Genomic DNA, 9,191 nt, shown 5'->3' on the forward strand with positions numbered 1-9,191 from the left:
AATTATAAAAATACATGCTCATAGGCAGAAAATAGAATAAAAGAAAGTGAAACGAGAATCTATACACTCGTGTGAACGTGCACACACACAAACATGAGCACACTCTAAAAATATAAAATGATTCAAAGAAGAAAATAAAAATCAACCATAATCACCACTACCCCTAAGTTTGTAATCTTTTTGGTTTTTAATTGTAGAGATGTTTCTCTTTGCATGCAAACATACACTTACGTAGGTTTTGTTTTTTGTTTTTGTTTTTTTTAACAAAAAAAATGGAATGAAATAATAGACATTTGTTTTACAGCCTGCTTTATGCATATTATATGCCATGGTCCTCTTTTCATGCCAGTAATTGTAGTAGTCTGATACCATACCATGTTCTGATTCCATACAATTACTGCCTTGTATTCAGTTTTTGTGTGTCCTCTTGCCAACTCATGGGCAAATGTTTTCTCAAAAATACATGATCATTTTTACAATAATGATTAATGAAAAAATTCAGCTTCACTTCAGTTAAACATTTATTGGCTATTGGCTATTTGCCAGATATTGGAAAAATTAGTGAGGATGAAAATACCCACAACCAAGATTATGTAATTGAGGTGCCAAGTTAAGGCTCTGAATTCAAAGTATCTTTCCCATCATTTTCATTTAGGGTATAAGATTTGCCTTCAAGGCACATAGATTTAAATAAGATTCCTCCCACTCCATGTCTTTTTTTATCCTTCTTCTTGTCTGATTCATGGGAGGAAAATATGCTGGCAGAAGCATGGGTATGTTGGCCATGGAGAACCTTAATATGAGTACAAATTGCTGTCTCCGAGCCTTTAGGTTTATAAAACCATCTCGATTTGGTTTCCCAGAATGGAAAACATGCTGCTTTAACATTTTCATCTCATTCATCCAACTGCAGAAAATATTGTGTAGGATTCTAGCCTTAATTTGACTGTACCTCACGTCCTCCGGCTCTATGAGATCCAAATATCAGCATTGGCAATGGTGTGCCCTTAGTCTCCCTGGAACTATGTAGAAACAGAAGCTAATTTTCTTAATAGGCTATTCCTCTAGGGCAGAATTTCTCAAAGTATATACAGAATGTTAGCTTTTGGTCTGAAAAACATTCAAAAGAACAACAATACCTATGTGATAGAGGACAGACTCTAACTTGCAATAAATCATGACAGCATGGCATATGGAATATGGAAATACAAAAGGAACTGGTGCTCAGAAACAACTTAGGAACTTTAAGCCTAACTTCTCTTTATTTTAGACATTTGATCATACCCTACTTGTGCCAGTGGGAAGCCTGGGCCTTACTATTCCATGAAGTTGTTAAGTGAGGACAGAACTGAGGTTGTGGAAACAGGGTCTTCATCAGCATTGGGAGGCTAATCTCTGCAACAATATTGTCCCTATTTCCCTCTGCTTAACATAAAATTGTGCCTTATATAAGCTGGCTGAAATTCTATGACAACACTGGCGTATAAATAAATTTTGTAAACATGATACAGTCGGTTTGTTTAAAACGCAGATTAAGTGATATTACATATGATGTCCTTGCCAACTAATTCTAATTTGCTCATCTGCAATATCTGAGAAACTATTCACTGCAATAAACAGGGTGACAAAAAAAAAAGAAAAAAAAAACAAGCAAAAACAAAAGCAAAACAACCAGAGCTAATACACAATAGGCCAAACCACAGATGAATCTGAATTAATAGAGATCAATTCAATTGATACACGGGAATCTGAAATTACATTAAATGCCTACTTGAACTAGTTCATTTTGGTTGGAAAGCTTTGTTGGGACTTCATCAGTATCCTGTCTCTCATGCCAAACATCAGCTTGTTTGTAGAGTCTGACCCTAGGCCATATAAATGTGGAGGGAGCCAGGTGGGTCGTGAAGCACACAATATGCAGCATGGGTATGCTTCATTTCAGAAGGAAATCACTCCAAGTGCTCATTGTGTTTCATGAGACGTTGCCTCCAGAAGAGTGAAAGATGCTGGGATCTGAGCTCGACCAGAATGATTTCAGGCACCTGCTGATTGGCTGTCATTCAATGAACCTGCTCAGTCATGTAGTTTGCTTGACCCAAGACAGATGACTTACGGTATATTGGAACATTTTGGTCTTGGTTATGCTCCCAAAGTAAATAGCTGTGCATGGATGCTTTCCCTGAAGTTTGATTTTGTACCGCTTCTCTCCAGAGCTTCTCCTGCACCTCTTTTTTGTTGTGCTTAAAGGCTCCTTCTTCTGGACTATGGACGACATGAATAATCCCATGGCGAGGCTGCTAGCCTCTGGTTAGTTACTGGAAAGTCAGTATGCTTTCATGGAAGGAGCATGGGATTCGCAGTCATAAGAAACGCCCTTAAAAACTTTTCACCTTGGGCAAGTCAAACAATTTGAGCTTCAGGTTTCTTATGGGTAAGTTTGGCTCATAGCAATGTCTGCCCTATGTTCTTGTAGGTTTTTAAGGACCAAATTAAATCGCACATGTGAAAGTTTTTTGTAAACTGAGAAGTAGGTTTTGAACTTTTCCTATTGTTATTTAAAGCACTTTAACTTGCATATCATTCATATAAATTTACATATTGCAATTTCATGATAGATAAATTACCAAAAATCAGCAAATGCATTATACTAGAATTATATTTAAATTTAATCTTTGAGATTCAGAATACCTGAAGCAAACTGTTGGCTTATATGCTGTTGAAGCAAGATAAAGAACCAGCATATCGTTGCCATATGAGAGGACCAGAATTCTTTCCTGTATATTAATAGCAAAATGCTTGCAAAATCCAGGAAGGCCAAATGAAGGGAGTTTCATGTCTTTGAATGCTGTTTTAGAAAAGGCAGAAAATGCCCTGGATTTATTTAATATTATAGAACTGCAATTATTTAAAACTTTGCCAGCATTGAAAAACGGTCGTATTTATAGACTCCTCCTCTGGCATTAAATCTGTTTCCTTTTTCCACCCCCTGCAAAAGAAGATAGTTAGTGGTTTCTAAGAGGTTCCCCTGGTTGAAATCTTCTGTACAATACTTGTTTAATGAGCTGATTAACAACTGTTACAGAGAATTAATGAACCAAATCACAGTGGTAGTTACCATATTGCAAATCACTGTGTTGAATTAGGTTATGATGGAGCCATACATTTTACAGTGATGACTTTTTCATATCGTGAAGGTTTCTGAGCAGATTGTACCCCAGGTCTCATTGAAGAAACCAGTAATGTTTTGGGTAATGGAAGTCTTTTGGAATTCCCTAAACAGTAAGCAACAAAAGACTCTATTAGTAGAATATTATTCTATTAAGCACATAAAGCACTTTGATTTTAAATAATTATTCAGAGTGCTTTTGAAATATCTTTTAGTTTTATATTCTTGTCATAATTCAAACAGAAATTTTGCCATCTGATTAGGCATCTGTTGTAACAGGATTTGCAGCGGAATGGCAAATAAAACATAAATGGCACTGCAAGGGGATTTTAGTTTTGACAATTTGTTGCATTGCCAGATAGTTTCCAGTTTAAAAAAAATTAATAAAATCAATTTTTGCAGTTAAGAGAGTTCTCAAAAATTCTTAGTCTTGAGGTTTGAATTCTTTTAGGGAACATTTAACAATGAATACTTATCTCAATAAAGCTGTCATTAAAATCATGACTAGATAACTGATTCTGCTATATAAGCAGCAAATAATGTATTGTCATATGCTAATACTGACATCAGAAGTATAATTTATTGTAGTTCAATTTCTAAGTATTTAGATAAAATCAGATTCACTTGTTAGTTTTACATAAATTACGACATTTCTCCTTTGCAAGATAGCCTCATGGCTTAGGCATTTAAAAAAGTAATTCAAAATGATATATTGCAATCAAATAGGGGAATTTGGCTGATTGAATTCAAATATTTTTCCTTAATTACTGTACTCAAGCCACGAATGTGGGTTAAATAGAATTATGTAAAGGAAATATGTCAAATTCAGTATAAATGAAATAAATTAAAATTTCGTAACTTATTCTAATAAACAAATAAGGTCATAGAATAAAAACTGCACAGAAGGGAGATCCTAACTTGGATTTACTAAGCAAGGGCCATGTACAACAAAAACTTTCTAATTGCAAGTCAATTCATTTCAGCTGGCTAAAAGTCCCATGTACTTTGTAACCAGGTTTGTAAACAGCTCTGCCTTTTTATATTGATAGGCAGAGATATTAACTTCTAAGAAAATATCTTGAATTACTGTTTAATTTATTTTGAATGCGTGCCAGTTTTTCCTCAACTTGACCATAGCGCAAACTACTCTTACCCGGATTAATGAAGCCACTGGCCTCTAAACTCGATTGAAACCCCCTCCAGAAGCAGGCTGCAGAGGTGAAGGGTGGCGCCTTCGGGTACTGCACCTGGTTCAAATGCCAGCTCCACTACTTACCAGCTCTATGGCCTTGGCAAGTTATTTCAATTCCCTATGCCTCAGGGTTTTCACCTGTAACGGACTAGCATGTACCTCAATTCACTTTGTGTAGATAAAATGAGATGATAGACACGTACTGCTTGAACATGCCCAACATTTAGTAAGCATTCCTTAAAGGTTATTTATAACCAAAGGAATGAGAAGCTATTACGTTATTTCTAATTGTCTCAAGAACCCCTAAAGCAGGAATTGTCTCATTTTGCAGATGGGGAAACTGAGATGAAAGATTAAGTAATATATACTCTTAAGGTTGCATTCAGCGTTCCACGCTTTTAAAAGTTGGATGCAGCCGGGAGAGCTTTTAAAAATGACTGATGTGGACTTTTGGTTTCAGCTCTAACAGGTAAGAAAACTGTAAGTCACAATTTGAAACAAAAAAAAAAGCTGCACAAACTGAAAACCAGTGACTTTTCTTGACCAATCGAGAACTGAGTTTGTAAGACAAAGAGTCGCCCTGAAATTTGGAGAGATGGGCACATCTAGAGAGTTGCAGCTGAGGTCAGCCTACATTGACCAGAAGCTGCTGAATCCATAAACTGGCAGGAACATTTAAATGGCAATTTTGACAAATTGCTGGAGACTGAGAGTGTACTAGCATGACAGTGAGAAACTCCTAGGGGCTATAGTTTTAGGGATGCTACACATTTTTTTTAGGTTCTTGGCTATGCTGCAGAAATGAATTTCAAGAGCACCCCAGGTGAGTTAGGCCAGTAATTTATTCAGGTAGGGAGGGAAGAGAAATGGGAGATCAGGGGTCCCAGGTAGAGAGGAAGGGGTTGAGAAGTGATAAAGTGGGATGATTTACAGGCTACCATTTCCCATTATAGATTATAAATGCCCAGGTTTATTTGCATGGCCATATGGCAGAGGAAAAATGGCAACAGCGGCACACAGACGGCAGGAATGGGTCCAGAGGCAAGAGTGCAGAGCAAGGGTGAGCGAGAGATCGCAGTCTGCTTTATGAACTATTAATTATTCCACCCCTTTGCCAATGGCAGGGGAGGGGTTCCAGCTGTTTGCTGTTTTGATTGATCACCCCACCCATCAATCCCCCATGAGGGCCCAATGATAAAGTCCTTAGGGAACATCCAGGTCTTCTCCTTGCTTCCAGAAGTCTTTGTTCTGGATAGCAGAATCTTGGGGGTGGGGGTCTTTCAGCAGCCATCCTGGGGGTTACTGATGTCCACGTGGGCTCTCTGCCAGGTTCCAGATCCATCTATTGTTTCCCTGTCTTACTAGCCTGCTTCAGTTTTACCTCCAAACAACTCCACCAGGAATTGTCTCTCTCAGCCTTTTAGCTAAGATGAAGTGCATTATCTCCTCTTATAGTTTAATATCTGATATATCCCTTCTCTGAGGACAATATATGAAATAGATTTTTATAGCAGGGAGATGAAATAGGAGCTCGTTCCATCCACTCTGCAATCCATCTGATACAGTAGTGGCTCGGGGAATGGTATACCCCTTCAGGGGAGAAAAAAAAGGAAAAGAAAATCTCCCCCACGTTCTCATGGAGAAGAGACAAAACAGATCCCCTCCTGGCTTTGGAGAGGGACAGAGAAGAGTAACAATTGTGAAATGTGCTCAGAGCATTCTCCATAACAAAAACCTACTGTCTGGGGGAAAGCCTATCAGAGGCTGAGGGGCACTTCTCCTACCTCAACTCCCTCTAGCTTTTCCATCTAAGCTAAGGAGGAAAGGGGAGCTCAAAAACGCTTGTGAAAGTCACGGCCCAGGGGAACAGCTTCATGAGAAGATTGAGATTTAATCATAAGATTATAAAATGCCTCTTCTTCCCCTCAACAAGATGGCAAATGTGGATTCTCTCTGAGGAGGAGTACTTAGGGAAGTCCAAAGTCAACAAGACAAACACAAGAACATTGGAGGGATTTGAAACCTCTGACACCTACAGCTACAGCAAGCATTAAACACGGCACAACTACTAGACAGATGAACGTAAAACCCATACTAAAGACTTATTTCACTCCATTTCCATTACTTGATAAATATCATCTAGTTTTCAACAAAAAATACAAGAAGGCTAAAAGGCAAGGAAAATGTAGTCTGAAGAGATAAAAAGTGAGCATTGAAATCAAACTGATGTGACCTGGATTTTGGAATTATCAGACAGTCAATGTAAAATAAATATGGTTAATATATTAAGAACTCTAATGGAAAAAGTAGAAAATATGCAAGAACAAATGAGTAATAAAAGCACAGATATGGAAACTCCAAAAAAGAATCCAAAGGAAATGCTAAAAATCAAAGACATTGTAACAGAAGTGAGGAATGCCTTTGATGGGCTCATTAGTAGATTATACATGACCAATGAAAGAATGAGTGAACTTTAAGATGTGTCAGTAAGAACTTTCTACAATGAAATTTAAAGGGAACAAAGAATGAAAAGATAGAGCATCCAAGAACTGTGGAGCAGTTTCTAAAGGTATATGACATGCATAATTGGAATACCAGAAAGAGAAGAAAGTAAGAATGAGCAGAAGACATAGTTGAAATTGTCCAGGAACTTACCAATATTAAAAAAAAAGATGCCCAACTATAAATCCAGGAAGATCAAAGAACACCAAGTAGGATACAAAATTAAAAACAAAACAAAACAAAAACTTCACCTAGGAATATGATGTTCAGTCTACAGAAAACCAAAGCAAAGAGAAAATCTTGAAAGAAGCCAGAGAGAAAAACACCTCACCTATAGAGAAACAAGGACAAGATTTATGATGGAATTCTAGTTAGAAACCATGTGAGCAAGAAGAGAGGGGAGTGAAATATTTAAAGTGTTGAAAGAAAAAAGCCACCAACCTAACATTCTAAATGCAGTGAAAATAGCCTTCAAAAGTGAAGGAGAAATAAACTTTTTTCTAGACAAATGAAAACTGAAGCACTGCACCTCTAGTTGATCTACCTTGAAAAAAATGTTCAAAGAAGTTCTTCAGAGAGAAGGAAGGTGATATAGGTCAGCAACTCAGCTCTACAGAAAGAAAGGAAGAGTCTTAAGAGAAGGAATGAATGAAGGTACATTATATTGGGCTTCACTTTTCAGGAAGTTTTGGATCACAGAGTGGTTCAACAATGGCAGTGGAGGAATACTGGTATGGGATGTTATGGACAGGCGATATATGGTTGACAGGGAGTTATACAGGGCATATGTCCAGGGGGCATGGAAATGTTTGGATATACTCATAGTGGAAACAATTAAAAACAACAGCTGGGGGGGTACTGGGTTACTGGCCGGGGGGGGGGGGGGGCTCTGTCGTGGTCCCTAGGGGAGCAGCGGTCCCCCAGGTGCAACAATAAGGATCAGGAAGGAATGAGGGTCCAACAGTGAGCCCCTGATACTAATGACTATGCTTGTGAGCCTATATGCCTGAAATAAGAACAAGGCCTAGAGCAGCACTGTGCCTAGGAGTTCCCTCCTGACAGCCTCCATGTTACTCAAATGTGGCCAGTCTCAAAGCCAAACTCAGCATGTAAATGCAATGCCTTCCCCCCCCAGCATGGGACATGACGCCCGGGGATGAGCCTCCCTGGCACCGAGGGATCACTACCAAGTACCAGCTGATGATGCAACTAGAACAGGAACTTGAATTAAAGGTTCAACGCAGACCAGCAGAATATCCCTGTCTACATATAATAACAGGAGTTAAAAATGCTGTTTGACCTAAATTAAGGGGGAAATGGAAAGGACAAATGAGTTTATATGGCTATGAGTCTCTAAAATAGAGTCTGGAGGTTGTCAGAAGGATTGCCCTTATGCACACCTGAGCAGAGACTCAGAGACAGATAAAGTAGATACAACCCCAGGTATTGGTCCTTTTGAGGGCTAAAGAGACCCACAGGTTCTATGGTCATGGCAGATGGGGTTCACTGCCATGTCAGTTGGCCCTTCTTTGGAGCTGGTGTTTCTGCGTGATGGAGCTGGACTCAGATGGGATCTCTTTTCACAAGCCTTTCATGCTACTTTACTGGAATTGTAGTTGGTGCTGGCGCTTAAGATATATCTAGGGGATTTGAATCTCTGGACTGACAGTATGATAGCCAGGCCCTGATCTCAACAGACTACAGCTCCTACACTCTGATTTATTGGACTTACTCCACTCAGCTAACATGGAGTTGAAGAATGTCAACCACCACACCATGGAGCCTAGAGTGCCTACAACTGAAAGCAGGAGGATTGCATCCAATATCCATGTGGAATCTAAACCCCCTCTTGACATAGATGTGGAATGGACACAACCAAGCCAAGGTCCACAGGAAGGAGGAATACAGTAAGGATCAGAGTGGACTTAATGATATTCTATTCATGAACTATTGTGGTTAATAATTGAGAAAATGTGGCATTGATGTGGAAAAAGTGGCCATGGTGGCTGCTGGGTACGGGGAAGGGGAGGAAGAGAAGAGATGTGGAGGCGTTCTCAGGACTTGGAGTTGTCCTGGGTGGTGTTGCAGGGACAATTGCCGGATGTTGTATGTCCTCCCATGGCCCACTGGATGGAAAGTGGGAAAGTGTGGGCTATGGTGTGGAACACAGGACATGGGGTGCAACGATGCCCGGAGATGTACTCACCAGATGCAATGGATGTGACATAATGATGGGGGAGAGTGTTATTGGGGGGGGAGTAGTGGGGTGGGGCCGGTGGGGGTGAATGGGGACCTCATATTTTTTTAATGTAATGTCTTTTTAAAAAATGA

General features: G+C 39.3%; 1 non-coding gene across 1 annotated transcript; it reads left to right on the top strand.

Moving 5' to 3' along the window:
• Positions 1–5,761: 5,761 nt before the first annotated feature.
• LOC111762795 (U2 spliceosomal RNA) lies at positions 5,762–5,951 on the top strand. Its single transcript, XR_002795819.1, has one exon. It is a non-coding gene; the product is annotated as a U2 spliceosomal RNA (small nuclear RNA).
• Positions 5,952–9,191: the final 3,240 nt, after the last annotated feature.

This window comes from Dasypus novemcinctus, chromosome 28 (assembly GCF_030445035.2).
Source record: "Dasypus novemcinctus isolate mDasNov1 chromosome 28, mDasNov1.1.hap2, whole genome shotgun sequence".
Taxonomy (NCBI): Eukaryota; Metazoa; Chordata; class Mammalia; order Cingulata; family Dasypodidae; genus Dasypus; species Dasypus novemcinctus.